This window comes from Passer domesticus, chromosome 8 (genome assembly GCF_036417665.1).
Source record: "Passer domesticus isolate bPasDom1 chromosome 8, bPasDom1.hap1, whole genome shotgun sequence".
NCBI lineage: Eukaryota > Metazoa > Chordata > Aves > Passeriformes > Passeridae > Passer > Passer domesticus.
This window is the reverse complement of record NC_087481.1, coordinates 8,773,037-8,792,340: the sequence shown is the minus strand read 5'-3', so window position 1 is coordinate 8,792,340 and position 19,304 is coordinate 8,773,037. Positions and strand designations below refer to the sequence as shown.

General features: G+C 48.4%; 1 protein-coding gene and 1 long non-coding RNA gene across 2 annotated transcripts in view; both read left to right on the top strand.

Annotated features, from left to right (window-relative positions):
• Positions 1-19,304, top strand: part of LOC135305571 (zinc finger protein 850-like) — a 296,716-nt gene that overhangs the window by 141,155 nt on the left and 136,257 nt on the right. The window lies entirely within an intron of this gene.
• On the top strand, positions 10,678-11,535 carry LOC135305793 (uncharacterized). The gene is made up of 2 exons (XR_010366777.1): positions 10,678-10,828; positions 11,333-11,535. It is a non-coding gene; the product is annotated as an uncharacterized LOC135305793 (long non-coding RNA).

Below are 19,304 nucleotides of genomic sequence, written 5' to 3'. Positions count from 1 at the left end.
TTTTTGGTTTTTTGTTTTTTTTTTTTTGGTTTGCAGTAAGCAGGTCTGAGGTCAGAAATTGGTTCCAGAGTAAGTGCCTTTCAGTGTTTGTATCTTCCTGCTCTTACTGTGCTTTTATGTTCCTCTGGACACAGTGGGATGTGTTGTCATTTCTTGGGATTTCTGCTGAAGGCAACTGGTTTTCTGTTCAAGGTGATTCTTATGTTTCCTATCATGTCTTCCCCAGGTGACCAATCTCCGGTCCAAGGTGTCCTACTCTGCAGTTGTCACTCTGGGAGAGTTCTTTGTGACCTTGAAGAAGGACATGGACTGCGAGGCGGATGAGGTTGCTGCAGTCCTTCTCCAGATGGTGTGGAACTCCCCAGAGTTTGTTCAGAAGGCAGCCTGTCAGAGCCTGGGGATGATGGTAGAGAATGTGACTCCTGCACGAGCAATGGCTGCTCTCATGGACAGGGGAGTCAAGTAGGTTCTTCTTCCAGTGATGTTCTTCAGCGTCTAGTGTGTGGGTGGGGGAAGGGATGAGGGAAATAATGGGAATGATGGGAGGGAAGGGTCCTGTATCCTGCATCTTCTGGGAACTCAGTGACTTCATTCTCCGATCAACCTCATTTCTTTCCTCTTGTCACCTATTTCTGCCCTCCTGCAGCCTATTAGTTCTCAGAATCACAGAACTGTAGAATATGGCCAGCTGGAAGGGGCCCTTCAGGATCATCAGGATCATTGCACAGAGCAGCCCAATGCTAACTTTGTGTTTATCTGAGGACAGAACCTTCTGCAGGTGTCTGCAGCTGCAGGGAGAAGCCAGGCCCCCTTCCCCCAGCAAGGACAGGGAGCAGGCTCTGGCCAAGGCCTGTGCTGCTGCTGCTCCTTCTCCCCGTGCCCCAGGGTTTGCTCTCTCCTTCCCAGGAGCTGCCACGCCCAGGTGCAGAAGTGTGCGGCCCAACTCCTCCTGTCCTTGATGCAGAAATTGGGAGTCACGAAGCTGGCAGGCACAGCCAGGGCTGAGAGGCTGGCACAGGTGGCAGGGACGCTTGCTCAGGACTGTCACCAGGACACAAGGTAATGATCTTCATTTCACTTCCTGAAACAGGAAAACCGTTTTGTGTTTGGCTTTAAAGGTAAAACCAGAAAAGAGTGGAAACTCAAGGAAATAATAAGTGACCTCACTGTGTGGATAAGGGTCATAGAATCACAGAATATGCCCAGTTAGAAGGCACCTATCAGGGTCATCCAGTCCAGTTCCCAGCCATGTCCTGGTTTAGGGCAAGTCTGGGAGATAACCCCCAGAGGGGCTTCTCTACAAAAGCAGATTCAATTGCCCCTCCCCCCTCCAACCAGTTCAGGAGAAAATATCTCCTTGGAGAAAAAGTGGAAAGAAACCTATTTGTTAAACAATAGAACCCAAACAATATTAAACAATAAAACTTCTCACTGCTCCAAAAAAAGGGCAAATTCAGAACAGTCCCCTCCCCGGGTTGCAGCTCGGCTCACTCAGTCTCTGATCAGTCTCTGGTGCTGGAAACGCCGCGGCCCAGGCCTGGCCAGGGGGGCCACAGGTGGAGCTTCCGGTGCTCTTCTGGGTGTTCAGTCCAGAGCAGGCTTGAACAGGTCCAAGAAAAAGGAAAAAAAATCACAGTCCAGGGAACTTCTTTGCCTCAGCTAGCTAAAACTAACTAAAAGCAAAAAAAACCCCAAAAAACGGAAAAAGGAGCTCTGTCCTGCTGTCTGTCCATCCACAGACAACACAGTCCAGGAGCAGGAATGTGGAGGAGTGAGAGCAGTCTGAAAACAAACTGCGCGCTTCTTCCCTTCCCCTCTTCACTGTCTGGAAGAGAGTCTTAAAGGTGTAAAACTTATTATTCAGTATAAACAGAACAAGACGACTGGGGATAAAAGCATCATATAGTCAACCCAGGACAGCAGGGCACCCCAAGAGTCACTCCGTGTGCCTGAGAGCATTGTCCAAATGCTTCTCGAGTTCAGTCAGACTTGGTGCTGTGACCACTGCTCTGGAATGCCTGGGGAAATGACTGTACTGGGTAACCTGAGGCTGGCCAGCAAGAAGGAGCATTGCCAGCTTCCTGTGACTTGAAGGATTCTTTACTGAGTTCAAAAGAGCTCAGATTAGCCAGTCCGACAGTTCTGATTGGCCTTAGGTGCAAAGCACAAAGCCAAAGTGTTGGCTAATATTCATCACTGAAGGATCCCAAACATCTGTTTCTCATTAACTTAAGACATTCCTAGAAATATTTCAGGGGTCTTTAGACAATGTATTCACTCTTTCTAAAACCCCTTCTGCAGATTTCTAGAATGCTGTTATCTGTGGTTCAACAACCTCCAAATTTCTTCTTGAAGAAAACTGTGGTTTCCTGGTGGCAAAATCAACCCAAACCACCAAAATCCCCTTACTTTGATGATGAAATTCCCATTAATAGCTGCCAAGATCACCAGAGCAACTAGCTACCCCTGTGCATACATATAGTATAGAATAAGCAACAGGATGCAGGAGGTGTTTTGTCTCGGCTTCCCTGCCAGTTAAAGAAAGGCAAATTTTTGTGCAATGGCAGCAAGACACTGCTAATAGGCTCTGACAACAAAGCAGGTGTGTTTTGCTTATTCCCTGGGAGCACCCACAGTGTCAGAGTGAAATGGTATTTTTCTGTGGCCCCCACATTCTCCTCTTGCCTCTTGTGTTCAGCTGACAGCACTGTGCAGTGTCAGGTGGAGGTAAATCTCCCTCTTTGCTGAGTAGGTAATGCCTTCTCATGCAGGGGTTGCACCTGATGAGTTTAAGGTGTCAGCCTCTTCTGTTAACACTCTCCCTTTCTTCACTGTTGTTTCCTTCCTGCCTGCCTTCCTTTCTGCCTCCCTCCCTTCCTGTCTTCCTTTCTCCTGCCCTTCCTTCTATCCTTCCTCAGGCATTATGGACAGGAGATGGTGAAGATGTTGCTGAGGCATCAAAAATTTAAAATGCTTCTGGAACAATCTCTCTCCATGCGTGATCTGGAAGATATTCTGACAAGAATTAAGAAGAAAGTAAGTGCTTGACACGAGAAATGTCTCCTTTGTGCTAGTATTGCCACTGCTTACATTAGGTCAAGCATACCCAATGTGTCTTTATCTCATTCCTCTTCTGCTGAATCATTTTGCTCCTGGGAATGAGCTGTTAATCCTCAGCCTGTTCATCTGCAGGCCACAAAGAAACTGCTATTATTAGGGAATAAGTGGGGTTTTGAATACTTTGAATATGGGTCACAAAGAGGAAAGGGAAAGAGGAGAAAATGGGTTTACCTTTAAGAGTAAGCCCCCACCACGTTCTCCCTGCTCTGCCCCCAGTAAAGCAATTAAGTGAGAATTGAACATAACAGAGTCTGAAGATAACAGTCTTTGCAAAAGACATGGAAGCAGTAGTACCAAGAAAACTTCCAAATATACAAAAGATGTCCAAGTCAATCCTAGTTACTACAATTACTGTCTGTCTTTTGGGAATACTGCCCTGCTGTCAAGCCCTGTGGAGCTGGAAGAAGCTTGGTGAATTCAGCAGCATCCAGTGAAAAATCCTTTGTTTGTTAGGAGGGGGATTTTATTTTTTTAATCAACATTATAGAGTGTGCCTTTGTGCAGGCACAGGGAGAGTGAGTGTTGAACCAAATCAACTTCCAACACAATGGGCCAACCCCCAAAAAGTCCAACTTTTTCTGCTGCTTCCTTTAAGACCACTCATTGCCTACCAGTTTGCATTATTCCCATTTGTGCTCAGGACTAATGAATTTGGGATTTTAGACTGCTGCTCAGTCTGGTAGCACCCATAACCTGCCTTGGGCTATTGAAAACAAAGAGTTGGCATCACTGAATCTCTGGTCTGTTTATTTCTGTAAGTTAGGAAATGTTTCCCTAGGCCTTGGTAGCAGTGATTCTGGTTCTAACTTGTGTTTTATATCCTAAAGATTGATGGGGTTTCTTTATGTCTCACTAGGGGATGGAAAACCAGAAAGGTGAACGTCCATCTGTCAAGGAGCTGGTGGAGAAGAGGAACGATGGCTCCAAGAAGCCCCAGGCCACATTGCCTTCTAGCAAACGGTACTGAGCACTTTTGTCAGATGTGACAAAGCCCATGGCAAGCTTCACATGCCTCTTCCTCAGGCAAATCTTTCTGGCAGAGATGACCAGTGCCAGAGGTTGTTTCCTTTCCCTACAAATGCTCTAGGATAAAAAATGTCTACTTCTGCATTACGCTGAACACAACTTCTCTGGAGGGCTTTCCACAAAAAATGGAGAGACAAAAAGACATCCATTGGTGGCAGCTCAGATGATCCAGTGCAGTGGCAAGGGCAGGGTTGTGGAGGCTAGGAGAGGTCCACTTTGCTGCTGCCTGACTTGGGACAAGTAAATTGAACTAGGGTGTTTGGGGTTTTTTTTTAATCTGAGTGGAGTCTTTTTCAGATGGGTGTTTTGATGAGGAGTCCCAGACTAGAAGCAAGGTGCCATTCCACAAAGATGCAGGTCTCATCCATGTGATTTGGCCTGGCTGAATCATGGCTTTCTTACCCTCAGACAGTACCAAGTTTGAGTAGGAAGTAGCAAGGCAATTCCTTTGCAGCTTTGGTCAACAGGTGTCTCAAGGTGGACTTTTTGTCTTGATATTCCTGTCCTTCGTATATGTTGCTTGATGGAAAGCATGTTTGGTTTATTTCCCCCTGTGCTGCAATCAGCATTTAAGACAGGAATTTGGTCCTTGCTGTCTCCTCATGCCAGTGGCAGAGCTACCTATGCTCCTCTGATAACAGAGGGGATTTATTTAGCTCTGTCATGCTCAGCAGTGGCAGGAACATGACCACATGCCTCAGCAGCATGGCTCTAGCATCTTTCCATGCTTGTGGAAGAGACAGGTTGATCCAGGAGAATTGTTCCCTGTGGGGTTGTTGAGCTGTGCATCTAGTCTCTAGGGAAGCAAACAAAATGTGAGCGTAGTTCTGGGATGTCTGGCTTCTGGTTTTATCTCTGTTACTGATTTTCTGGATCCTTCAGATATGCCCCTGTTCATCTGTTCAGATGCATCTGAGCTGCTTTTGCAGATTGTCATGCCTGGTTGTAGAGACACTTCTCCAGAGTGATGAGTTTCCTTATTATAAGGCACACACATCCCATATGAAGAGGCATTTAAACTTGGAAGTAGTGTCTCTCTTTCCCCACAAAGCAGTGTAACTCGAGTGCCTTGGAAGCCATCTGAAGATAGATCAGATGCATCTCATCCTTGGTTTTCCTGAGTGAGCAGTGGGAGAATGTTCCTTGCAGATTGTCTCCCATAATGATAGTCACGAGGTCCATGTTGTTCTTCTGAGCCTCATGATTTTCTAGCTTGAAATAACATCATGAGGAAAGCTCCTCAAGCTGTTTTGCTCACAATTAACTGAAGGCATTGTCACCAACAGGTCCTAATTTGGATTTATTTTCCAGGGTGAAACCTACCTCTGATGGACGCCTCGTACACCGTGCCAAAGCCCAGGTCACGCTGCCTGCAGCTGTGGAAGAAACGGAGCCGCTCCAGAAGCTTTACCATCTCCTGGAAGCCAAGGGGTTTCAGACACGCATGGAAGGAGTGGCACTCCTTCTAGACCTGTGCAAAACCAGCCCCCAGCTCATCTCCGCTAACATTGTCCAAGTATGTAGGGTGTCTTCATTGTCCCTTTCCTTTAGCTCCTTTCCTAAGGCTGCAGAAGTAAAGTTAATTCAGTGAGTCTTGGCACTCCATCCTGGCTGTTTGGGACAGTCTGGTCCTTCTTACCCAGACAAATTTATACCAGGTTCAGGCTTCAGGACAAGTTTTTTTAGTCCAGCTGTATTTGTCTGGCAGGTGCCCATTGATGCTGTTCATCAGATGATGGCAGCATTTTCTGCTGCTGTAATTGCTGCTGCCTCCTGCTGCTAGTTGGGTTAAGTGAAGGGAATCCAGCCACTGAAAGTATGGCTGTTGTTCTCTAGAGAAATGATGGATTTGCATGGGGAAGAGAAGTATTAGGCTGGGTTGGTTTAAAGCCAGGGTTTTTTTTGAAAGAATTTTTCTGTAAGCTCCATCTTGTTTTGCTCAGGCACAACTCTGGAACTCATTTCCACTTGTCCCTATTCCTCTTGGTAAAGACAGTGCTCACCCTTCTTGGGGGGCCTTTTGTTCTCTTTGGAAAGGAAGAAAACAGCTAAGGACAGATCCATCCTTTCTCCTCCCAGTAGCTGCTTTTTCCCTTTGTCCAGAATATGGTGCCTGATGCTGTGGCTGTCAAGGGACTGAACCTGCTCTAAGGAGAGCTGTACAGCACATTTCATTTCAGAAGTCTCCCTCTTAGTTAGAGAAATGATCTGGATCCTGGAAGAGTTGATCAGAGCCCTGCCCTTCTCCAGACACAGGTTTTGAGACAGACAAAATCAAACTTAGATCTTCTCCAGCCATAGTTTTGCCAAAATCATAGCTGCCCTCAGTACTTGAGGGAACTGTATAGAAAAATGGGCATTGTAAATATCTGCTTACATACTTGCAAAGCAAAGGTAGCCTTTTGCATTAACAAATGGAATTGATTTAATGATTTCTAGATGGAGAGAAATACAATAGAACTAATCCTTCCCCAACCAAACCTCTTAAAAACAGAAGAAAATCTTTCAAGCAGCATGAGGTTGCGCTACCATTCCAGTGAGTGGCCCACAGGAAAAGAGTGCAATTGTGCAAGCAAGTGCTGACCTGAGAGAGAGGATCACTGTCATCTCTTACATTGCTGAGTGCTATATCCACTCTTCAAACAGACATTCTAATCCAGCTTTCATGTTGCTTCTTCTCTTCACAGATTTTTGATTATTTTGTCCTGAGAATATCTGACAGCCACAAGAAAGTGAGGCAGAAGGCGCTGGACGTGCTGGCTGCAATCATCGGCCTCCTGGAAGATGCCCTGAACCCGGTGATGATCCCTTTGGTGCAGGGAATAACAAAGAACCTGAACTCAAAGGATCCCGGGGTTCATGCCGCAGCTGTGAACGCACTGGAAGAATCCATTGCTCATCTGGGTAAGGCTGAGCCCTGGCACGGACTCTCCTCTCCTGTGCCTCTGTCTCTCCCACACAAGAGAATGCTGAGTGCCTTGGTAGCTGCTGTTGTCTGTGGAAGGCTCCAGCTGGCAGCCACCAGAAACTGTGCAGGTGCAGTCCTTATGCACCAGTCCCCATCAGGCTGGAATGTGCAGCAGCATTGCCCAACAGTCCCAGGAGCCCTTGGCTCTGTGCTGCAGGTCTGAAGAGCAAGTCCTGGACTACAACTTTGCTACAAGTCAGAGGGAAAGGGGTTTTGCAGTTTTCTTGGTCCCCATTTGAATTCCCAAATGAACAACTTTGCTGTTGGCATGCAGGGACACTGGCCCATCAGAGCTTCTGCAGAGCAGACACCTGGAAGGCTCTACATTATAGGCATTAGCTGCCTATGTTCTACCTTTCTTCTTTCTCTTCTTTTTTCAAAGGGGAACTTATGATTCACCAAGTTAATTTCTTTGTAACAAGCAAGTCTAAATCCAGCTGCAACGATGCCTTGTTCTACATGTTTTGTGTGGAGCAAGATGGCAATAGCAAAGAACTACATAGGCAAGGGCTGCCCTAAATTCCTTTGCCACATAGACTTATGTCAGCTCTGAAAATGCCTGAAAAATGGAGTGTTGAGGAGGCAGATCTTCAGGGGCAGTTTCCACTTTCTCCACCTCAGCTGCTCTGTGAAGTTATGAACTGCCTGACTCATTGCCTTTCTGTGTGCCAAGGATGGGCTTCTTCCTTTTTGCTCTGGGATGCAAAACCTTTCCACTGCTTCTTACATGTGACTGAACTCCTCTTGAGGTCCCTGATGTGAAATGCCTTAACATAGCTCCTGGTACAGGAGATGAGTTGGGATTTGCAAATGTGAAAGGAGAGCTTTTCTTTTGGAATTTTAAACCCTGCCAAGTAGGCAGGAAGGAAAGTCAATAACGATTCAGAAATCAGCAGAAATTTACTTTCTTTGATAAAATGGGGTTGCCCCTGCCCTTTCCCTCCCCACTCTCCTTTCTCCTATGACCTCAGACAAGTGAGCAGAAACATGTGTTTCACTTGTAGATAAAGTATCACTGCTGAAAGAGTTCAGCCACCAATGGAGTCATCTGAGTGGCCAAGCTCTGCTGGATGTCACCGGGAGTATGGCAGGTATGGCCTCCCCTTCTAAGCCAAGAGGTCTCCGAGGGAGTATTTACAGGGAATGCCTGTGAGCAGACAGCAGAGTAGCTCCTCCAAACCAGGAGGTGCTGAGCTTGTCCCTCCTGCCCAGTGCCCAAGGCAGGTGTATTTAGCAGGTTTCCCTGGCTGCTGCAGAGCTGTGCAGCACCTGAGATGGGGCAGCGCTCGGCCTCGGGGCTGAGCCCTCACTGGGGCATCTCAGAACCCAGCTGCAGGAAAGGGAGGGCTCAAATACCCCAGCTGGCTCCTCTCTTGGGAGCTCAGGGACATCTGTGATCCTTTAGGGAAAATGGTGGCAAACGCTGTTTCAGGGAATCAGTTTGTTTTGTTCTCACAGAATTCTTGTTTTTCTCTTGGGAAGTTTTGAGGCTGAACCGTGCAGAGCCTGGGGGTCACAGCTTAGGTCAAAACTCAACACACGTCTTAGAGGCACGGATTTAGTGCAAGGCAGCCTTTGGGGGCACAGGGGCAGAAGCAGAGTGCTGGGCTCCCTGCCTGTGCTGAAATCCAAGTGGCATTGGACTGAGCATTTCAGGGTGTGCAAACAGTGTCTGCCTCTGTCAGCGCTGTCCAAAATGCTACAAATGCAGCTGTTAATGGATTCCTCAGAGGAGCTTGCTATGTCAGCAGTAGCCAAAGAATGGAAAAATTATAATCTCAATATATAGCAGAGAAGACAATTGTTAGCCTTGCTTAAGCTGCGGCTAAATCCACTGCTAATTATGCCAGCATCTTTAAATGCTAGGTGTCATAACTTTGTGTCTTCATTAGGAATCTCAAAAGGGCATGTTCAGTGATTAGGAATGTCAAAGGCCCATTATAGAGCATTTGAATAAAATAGATCTCCAGCAACAGGGAATTTAGTTTTGCAGTTCTTTTGATCTCTTTTTCAAATAAAGGAATTAAGCATAAATTAGGACTACTTTAGAAAGAGCAGATGTTCTCTCTGAGATTTAGTAGGAACAGACAGCTGTTCCTCACCTTCAATAGTCACCAATGTCTTTAATTACATTTAAACTCAAATGAACTCCCATTTAGAAAGGGGTACCATAACCCTTTCCCTGCTTAGCAGAATTGGTTTGGGGGTCTTTCAGAAGCTGTTTCAATGTTGACTTGCTGCATCAAGGTGCTAGTGGATTAACAGCATAGAGAAAATGAAGTCTCTTCCAGCACAGGATAATAAATGGCTACTACATAGCATTTTGCCTGATCGGAAAATAAGAATGGTCTCCAGAGCATTTCAGGTTTTGATCTCCCAGCCCAATCTGCCATGCAAGAAGCCTGTTGGTAGTAAATTTTTGTCTGTGTTTGATATAGTTCAGTTCAGAAAATGAGCAGAGTGCAAATTTCAGAGACAATGTGAGAGAACACTTGTGTTTTGGTTAAATTTCCATCCGCTGTGCAGCATTTTTCTCTCGCTATGTCCCTATTTCAGTGGACATTATAAGAAAAAATGGCATTAACACTGGGAGTGGAAATGCCATTAAAATGTGGAGATGTCCTAATGCCACAGCAATGGGGTCTGGGTAATTCTCTAAGACACCGTGAAGTTTGAAGCAGCATTTTGTTGGAAGCCTCAAAAGCATTCTGCCAAAGACACCAGCTAGTCACTGGTGTTTCTCATCCAGCTGTCAGGCAGCACCCATCTCTGTGGGCTGGAATTTTGAAGTGGGTTCTAATGCTGCCCTTTGCTGTGCACCACTGAGCAAAGGGGAGAGCCAGGTTAGACTTCTGGCCCTTGACATCAAAGTTACAGAAATTGAATCATCCCTCTTATTAGAAATCTCTCAATTGCCTCTCTAGGGTGCATTTCCAAATCTTCAGTGTGGGTTTAGACAACTTCTTAATGGAAATAAAAAGCAATTTGACATTTCAGTCATTGTTCTTGCAGGAACAGATTGTGAAATGTTTTAGGAAAGGTACAAAGTCTGCCACAGGGACAAGGCTCTGGTTGGAGAAAGTCCTGAGGGGTTGGTGGTTCTGTTTCCAGGATGATCAGCTGCATTGCCCGTTTCTGGGTCATGGGGCTCTGTGTGCTGTTTCACTGACCTTAGCCAGAGAGGCTCCCAAGAAGCACAAGCAGAGGTAGATCCCTGTTTGCATTGAGGCTGGTGGGTAAGGAGCTGTGTCTCTCTCCCGGCAGTGCTTGTGGAGTGGGTTCATGCCAGGAGCCCTGCAGTGGTCCAGCGCTGCGCCCTGCCCGTGCTCTGGTCCTGCCTGGAGAACAAGGCGCTGCCTGTGCGAAGCGCCAGCGTCCGCACTGTGCTCACCAAGCTGGCCTGTGCCCTCTGCCAGGTGATGGGCAGCCAGCTGAGGAAGTGTGCTGCCAGCAAGCCTCCCCACGTGCGGGAAAACCTCAACAGCCTTTTGGGCTGGTGAAGCCATCATGTTCTCCAGAAAGCTGACCAAGAGCTGAGTTAGACACCTCCGGATGTGACTTCTTAGCTGTGCCAAAAATGACAAAAGACTAAGGAAGGGCGTGCATCTGCCCCTGCTCTCTCCATCGCCCTTCCTAGTCATGGCGTGTGGGGCCTGAAGCAACTCCAGACTGAGGACAAGGTGAAGGCTGATCATGGCTCAGCCTCACACAGAGGTGAGGGGGGAGCTGGGCCACTCTCTGCTGGGAGGAAGGGTCTTGTGGCAGCCCAGCCAGGCTGTGCACATTGCCAGGGAACAGCTGTGCCCTGCATGTGGCCCTGCAATGAGCTGTGCTGCTGCCAGTGCCCCGTGCAGCTGGAGGGCTGCTCAGTTGTGGGGCAGGGAGAGGAGCAGGAGGGTGCATGTGCAGCTGAGCCATTGCTGGAGAGCACAGGGCTCTGGGCTCCCTGCTGTCCCAGGGCAGCCAAGAGGCCAGGCTGTTCCTGTGGCAGCTCTGTGGAAGTGGATCAACATTTTTCCCCCTGGCCTGCCTGAAGTGTCTGCCAGCAGGAGCATGTTTCCCTGTGCAGCTATTGGAAATAATGTCCCATAAAAGATCTTGGCAGGAAATATGTCCCATGAAATATGGTGCTTTGGCAGTGTTAGGTTTGCACTGTGGCCTCTGCTGTACTTTGTGTCTCCACTTTGCAGATCTGACTGCCTACACTCTTACCAACAGGTTTTCTGGGCTGACTTCCCATTATCTCCTACCCTCACATTCAGAAGAGCTCTCTTTCCTCCAAGCTCAGGAAGAAGCTGCTGCCTGCATGAAGAGTATTTCAAGAATAGGATTTATGCATTAGTCTACATAGTTAGAGATGTATATATGTTCTGATCTTTAAATATAGTTTTGAATAAATGTGTTTTGATTGTATCTTTAAATTTTGATGACATATTTTTAATTGTATATATTTTATTTTGATGGTTTTTTAAAAGATAAATAAATAAATAAATAAATTTAAATAAAGCAGGAGGAGAATGTGTGACCAGGACCTGCTAGCCCAGAGGTTATGGGAGTGCAGCTCACTCCATGTGCCAGTGTCTCACCACATCCTTTCCTCACTGGGCTGCTCCTCTTCCTCTTTTGCCATGTCTTTTTTGTGTCATTTGTGCTACTCTTTTTAAATTGGCATTACAACAGCACCACCTCTTCACATGTTTGGGGGACAATAGAAACAAAAGATCCTGTATGGTCAAAAGTTTTCTACCTGGATGTGTTCTGTGCTCAACAAAAACCTGAGCAAAGAAACCAAGAGAAGTGTGCCCAAATGCCAAAGCTTTGCTCCTTTGCAATCTCACACAGATCTGGCTCACAGGTGACTTCAGGCACAATTTCATAGGTAAGAAGAGGATGTGTATTTCACTGGGAAAAGATGCCCTGCTTTGCAATAGTTGTCTGTATGTAGATTTACCCAGGACAGCAGTCCAACAGTGTTTTTTGCAACTTGCTTGCCAAGGGGTGAGTGGGCTGTGAGGCCAATAGCAAGTGACAAGGATTCCTCAAATCTATTTCCACTCCAGCCTGGGTGCCCTTCTGCCCAGGGCTATGGGATCATTTGTTCCCATGGACCAGTGCTTGCCAGGGTAATGAATTCCTGCATAGCTGGAACAAGCAATTCTGGATTCCGCTCCAGCTCTTGGTGGGCTGCATGATCATTGACAATGCTGCCTTTCCAGAAATTATTCTACAGTTTCCTTTCATAGTCATTTGAAGATTTAAACTTCACATTTCAATTTGTTTTGCCTTAGGGAAAAATACTTCTGGGCCCAGTGCAAACTGTAACCTTGTGACAGCAAAGTCCTCATGGCTGCCAGCTTCTGATGTTCTAGAAGAAACTGCATGTGAATGTGTTAATTGAGTTTTCTGAAGGAGAACTCTGTCTGACTCTGTGTCACATGGCTGCATGTGTTGGCATGGCTATGGGTCTAGTCCTGGCCTAGTAAAGCCCAGGCAGGCTGGCATGTTGCAGGGAAAACAAGTCCACGAGCTTATGGGGTTGCCATCACCAGCAGAGCCGATGTGTCCTTTGGGGATTTCTCTGGAGACAAAACTAGGGACCTGCTCCATGCCACAGTACTCTCTTAGATCTTTCTAAAATATCCTAAAAAAGGCAGTGAAACTTCACATCTCCTTGCACAGCAACTGTTTGGATAGGGGCATTTTTGTTCCTCCTCAAAGCCATTGCTCTTGCACACCAGAAACATGAACATCCACCAACAGGAATGATGCATGGCCCTCCTGCTGCTGCTTCAGAGCTCTGGGAAGTGCAGACCTGGGTATTACCAATGGGAACACTTAATTAGCATTTCATGCTCCTTCAAGATGCCCAAATCTCAGGGCTTTTAGTTTCAAAGCAGCCACTGTACTTGCTCCAGGGAAGAACAGTAAAAGGGAAACAGTGATTGCCAGCCTTGCAGGGGTGTGGGGAAAACCTGGAGTGTCTGCGTCAAAAGATGAATGGGAAGAGTGCAATTGCCAAAGCCAAAGCTTTGTTAGGATAGCAGGGTCAGTTCTTTACTGCCTGCTTGCATGGAAATCATTTCAGAGCCTCCTTTTTGTATCTCGTGCAGAAAAGGAGATCTTAATAATACCATGCTACTTAAAAACACATTGTGATGCAGATCTGCAGTGATTCCCAATGAAGCAGACTGCGTGCTTTGTCACTGACAGCCCTGGGGACCCTGCAAGAGACCATAGAGTATGCCATGCCTGTTTTATATCCAAGCAAAGCTTGAGTTTGCTTATTAGTGTGGAATAAATACAAGGGTAATAAAATGGACAATTAAACTGGTCACTTTGGAGGATATGCTCATGCTTTCACACGTCAGTCCTGTACCTCATGCTCCCAAGGCTTGTTACTCCTCATGAAATATTTCAATAAAAAATCACAGCTCCTGTGTTACATCTGAATACAATTGGATCAGATCATCAAGAATTCTGCTGGCAAGAACAAGACAAAAGCCGTCTGACACTCACTTGCAGCTGTCCTGGATTTCTGCAGCCCTTTGTGAAACGCTGCTGTAGGCAGAGTGTTTGGAGTTGGTTTGGGCCTTTATGAGAGATCTGTGTAACAGCATGCTGGGCTCTCCTGGCAGAAAACTGTCCAAGCCCAGGGACATGGTGCCAGCAGGAGTGGAGCAGCCCCGCTCCCAGCCCGAGAGCGTGAGCTGAGCCACGCCGGGCAGAAAAGACACCGAGGGGCTCCAGCCCAGCTGCTTCACCTGCCCTGACCGCTCCACAGAGCTCTGCCTCTGGGAGAAAGTCGACGCTGGACAAGCATGGAGCTTTCATCTGCTCCTGGAGCTGCTCCGTGACAGCTCCTGTTCTTCCTGAGGGAGAACCCAGCACCACCTTGTAACACGTGTCCTGGGGGGATTTTCCTCCGGCATTCTGGGTCTTTGTCCCAGCAGGGGGACGGTGAGGTCTGGCAGTTTGATATCTAGAAGTCACTGGCCTTTTTGCTTGCTTTTCAGCTATTCCACTTGTTAATAAACGGTTGCAATTTTTTTCCACTTTCATCTATTAGTATTCATTTCCTGTTACTGGAAGGGGATTGTTGGAACACTTTAGAGGAGACGACTCATTGCAGAGTGTCCTGTATCAAGTTCTCCCAAACTGTGTGAGACCCATGGCTTCACACAGGAGCAGCCCTAAGGCTGCTGAGGGGAAGGCACTGAGGAAGATAAACCCAGTATTTCTGAGGGGAATTCCTTGACACCAAACCAACCTGAGTCGTCCAACAGCTGACCTGACATTTTGAGACATGGGCCAAAGGGGAAAGCTTGCAGTGTGTTTGGTCCAGGCCGGCTCATGCTCAAGGCAAATGTGTGTCAGTGCACTTGCCTCCTTCTCTCCTCACTGTGTCCAGCACACACAGGAGCCCAGAGCTCCTGCAGAAACCATCACAGCACTCAGTGGGAGCAACTTGTGTCCAGTGCTCACACAGAGCTGTGTCCAACACTGCACCTCATTGGAATGAGGAACTGTTCCAGCTCTTTTAGGAGCTAAAGAGGTTTGGCCTTCAGATCAGCTCCATCCCAGCTCTTGATTTGCTGCCCTGGCTGAGCTGCTGCTTGTGGCAACACTTGTTGCCCAGCTGCCAGCCCTGCTCTGCTGGCCAGCAGCCACTGCAGGAGCTTGTGCCAGTGACATCGAACCTTTCAGATCTTCCTCAGGAAAGCTCCGGGCAGAACTTGTCAAAAGAGCATTGCCTGGGCCATGCCTTTGACATTAAATCTCTCCTCTGTGCTTGGTGCCACACACAGTAAATATTTGAGGAAGCAAGTTTTCTGCTCCAGAAATTTCTTAAATCAATCAGTTAAACTGTAACAGAACACAATTTGGGATGTGTAATCTCACTTTAATTCATTGTGCAGAAAGCTTCAGAGAGCTGTGTGACCTAAATGACCTTGCCACCAAGAACTCAGAAAAATGGGAGAGATGGAATCAGTAGCACAAGGATCTGCATTGTGATTCTCCCACAGGCCTGAGGACACAGCCCACTTCCACTGGGCCATGCCTTTTTACCCTACATCAAAACCTCGTGCTTCAGATTGTGGTGGTGAATGGCCCCAGCCTTGTCCGGCCCCACGGTGACCTGAGAAACGCTTGTCAGGCCTGGGCCTTGCTGAGCAGCCCCTGGGCCCAGCTCCTCTTGAGCTTCCCAGAGACACCGAGCGCTGCCAGGCACTTGTGCTGTCTGACGAGCTCCTGGGGTGTCCTGTGAACTGCCTTGGAAACCGCTTTTCCTGCCTCAAAGGCATGACATCCTCCTTCTCCCACTCTCAGAGCCAGGCTGCTGACCCACGGCGCGGCCACGATGAAGCGTTGATGGCTGAGGCCCCTCGCCTGTGGCCCATGAACAGCGCTCCCAAAGGAGGCCCTTGGGGCTCTCCTGGAGCCCAGAGGTGCCAGCAGCAACCTCCCTCTGAGTGGGGCCTCGCAGAGCCAGCGCGCTCTCAAGCTTGCTGCACTGGCAGCATGACTGAGCAGCCATGGATCCTGGGCCAAGAGCCCCACTCCTGGAGGCTCCAGTTTAACCACTGCTCATCTCCAGTGCTGTTAAGCTTTTAGGCCGTATTCCTTTTGATCCTTGTCCTTTCTGTCCCTTTCTCAAACACACCTAAACACACACACACACACACACACACACACACACACACACACACACACACACAGAATTCTCAGAATGTTTCTCATTTGATTGACTGAATTTTGTTCCTTGCTTTTTTCCTCATGTTGTTCCTTAACCAAGTAGTAAGTAATAATGTGAATGTTGCCAATGAATTTTCTTGAGCTGTTGCTTAATATTCTATCTGGCTTTTACTGAACCTTGCCTGGGAATTTTTAAGCAATCTCAGACACTTGTTCATACCAAGCCTTGGGAGCATGAAGTGCAGGATTGACAATGGAAAGCAAGAGAGTCATTCAAGAGGGATGAGTTTAACTGTCCATTTTATTACGCTTCTATTTATTTCACTCTAAGAAGCCAAGCCAAGCTTTTCTTAGAGGCAGAATGTGTGTGGGAGGCACTACAATATTATCCCATAGCTCTGGGCTGAATGGCACCCAGACTTGGGCTGCACAAGCTGGGGAAAAAATGTTCCTGCCCTTGAACTTCCTTCCTCTCAACAACTGAAAACAAAATTATAAATCAATAAACTAAAATTACAATGAAATCAATTAGAATAAAAATGAAATATTTTTTCTTACGTTACTCCAATGATCCAAGCAAAACAACAATAACTATTACTATAATATTAAGAATAACTATAAACAAATTATATACTAAGAAATACCTTCTGAAAGCTTTATCGTAGTAACTAATATACTTTAGACTAAAAATATCTAAAAAAACTAACATACAATCTAACACGCCTTAGTAAAACAATTCGTATTACAAACATACTAAACACAAAACCAAGCACCACTAGAATTTCTCCTACATTTTAACCAAACAATTAAACTTTAATAACACCCTTAAGTACTCTAAAACAATTCCAATTATTTTTTAAAATTTAATTGTAGGTGAGTGCTTTTATTTGGATATTGGTTTTTGGATTGTTTGGGTTAGATGATTTCAAAAATGGGATTTTTATAGCAAATTAATCAGCTGAGAAGGCGGCACTCTGCAAACAGAACTGACTGAAAATGAATGGGACAGAAATCAGTAACTCTGAAATTTTATTTGCTGTCAAATACATCCCACCCAGCCAGCCCCACACAATCCCCATCCCACCACTCCCAATTGGGATCCCACTGCTCCCAATCCCTTTCCAACCCCATCTCCCCCTGGTGGTTGTGGAATTGAGTGAGTTTAGCCTGGGATTGAGTTTTTTTGAGGAGGGAACAAGCAATTTGAGGAGGGATTGAGCCTATAGGGGTTAAAATTCAGTTGTTTTCAGTGGGATTTGAGTGGTTTTGAGATGACAGATCCCTCTTGGCTTTTGGAGAGCAAAGAGAGGAAGAAGAGAAAAAAATTAAAGCCAAATCAAAAGGAAAAGCAGGCAGGTGTGTTCCCAAAAGGGATCACAGGGAATGTGGGTCACCAGGGCTGTGCCCAGCGGGGGTCCTGCAGTGGGGGATGGAGCTGGAGCAGCGCACAAAGCTCTTCCCGCACTCGGGGCACTCGCAGGGCTTCCCTCACCGGTGCCTCCGTTGGTGCTGGGTCAAGTGAGAGCTGCTGGAGAAGCTCTTCCCACACTAGGGATGCTTGTAGGGCCTCTCCCCAGTGTGGATGCGCCGGTGCCTGACAAGGTGGGAGTTGTGCCTGAATCCCTTCCCGCAGTCGGGGCAGCAGAAGGGCCTCTCCTCTGTGTGACTCTGATAGTGCCGGAAAAGATGGAAGCGGATCCGAAATCCCTTCCCACACTTGGAACACTCATAGGGCCTCTCCCCAGAGTGGATCTTTTGGTGGACAATCAGGCTGGAATGCTGGCTGAAGCTTTTCCCACACTCCCCACACTCATAGGGCCGTTACCCAGTGTGGGTCCTCCGGTGGCTGATCAGGTGGGAGCTCTGCCTGAAGCTTTTCCCACATTCCTCACACTCGTGGGGCCTCTCCCCAGTGTGGATGAGCCGGTGCCTGATGAGGGTGGAGTTGCGCCTGAAGCCCTGCCCGCAGTCAGGGCAGCGGAAGGGGCTCTCCTCTGTGTGCGTGCGCTGGTGCAGGAGGAGATGGGAGCTGGTCTGAAACCTCTTCCTGCACTGATCACACTCGTAGGGCCTCTCCTCAGTGTGGCTCCTCCGGTGGACGATCAGGTGGGAGCTCCACCTGAAGCTCTTCCCACACTCCAAGCACTTGTGGGGTTTCTCCCCATCAGGAACCTCCTCATGGACCACCAGCTCCGAGCTCTGGCTCCATCTCCGGCCGCCTTCCCGGCCCAGGCTGGCTCTTTCCCCCTCAGATCCCCGCCATCTGCGTTTGCAGCCCCTCCTCGTGCAGCATCTCCGGGGCTTTTCCTCCCCGTTGGGTTCCTGCGCCATGGAGCCGCTCAAAACGGCCTCTGCCACGAGGTTCTGCCGCAGGGATTTGTCCTCCCTGCTCTCCATCCTCAGCTCCTGCTCTGGGGGAGGAAGGACAAGGACAGGATGGCATTTACCTCTGGGCCACAGGCAAGGGCAAGGAGATGCCCCCAGGCTGTCCTGCAGCCGGGGCAGTGCTGGGCTGGGAGATGGAGCAGGAGAGAGGGGGAAAGGGGCACTGACTTCCTCGTCCCCTGCCTCAGTGTCCAGGGACATATTCCTCTCTCTCACTGCCTCACAAGAAGTTACAATGGGAAATCCTGGTTTGGGGAAAACAAGGGATGAGCACATTGACTTTGAAAGTCTTTCCTCCCAAGTCCCTCTCTACAAGTTACCGGGCATCTGGGCTCCAGAAAAACCTCCCAAACACCAAGATTCAGCCTTGAGAAAGCCTCCCAGGAATTCCCCGGTCCTGCTCCCTCCTCTCTGCTCTTTGGGAGTTCCCCCTGTCCCAGCTGCTGGGGTCACGCTTGCATTGGGGGTCCCCCTTCTCCTCGGTGCCCGCCCTCCCCAGCCTGCTGGCAGTCCCAGCAATCCCAAAAGCTGCCCCCTCTTCGCTCTGCCCATTCAGGGGTGCCGGGGCTTTTCGGGCTCCCTTTTGGGCTCCCTTCTCCCCTCATGCTCTGCTCTGGGCTGTAGGGGCTCCAAGGAGTCCCCCCTGCCCCTCTCCAGCCTCTGCAGGCTCCCGCCAATGGCGGCGCTCCCCCCTCTCTGGGCTCCCCACTTTGGGCTCCTGGGGGACACATGGCTCTGCTCCTCCAGGCTGCCTCTGCCGCCAACCGCCACCGCCACCCCCCGATGTCCCCCCAAGGGGCTTTTTCTGCCCTGCCTTGGAGTTCTTCATTCTCCAAACATCCCCCCAAAAAATCCCAACCCAGGCACTCCCCAGAATATTTGGGCTGAGCTCCACCTCCCTGGGCACCTCCAGACTTCCTATGTGCCTGACCCTGGGACGACCTGGAACACCTTGGACCCCCATTCCATCCTTTCCCTGCCCCCAGCCCCACCCTTCTGCAAAACCAGACACGCCCTGAACTCCCCCTTCCTGAACATCCTGGGTGTCCCTATGCCATGTCCCACCTTTTTTGGGAAACCCTGGACTCCCCTTTCCTGGGCTCCAGGCCCC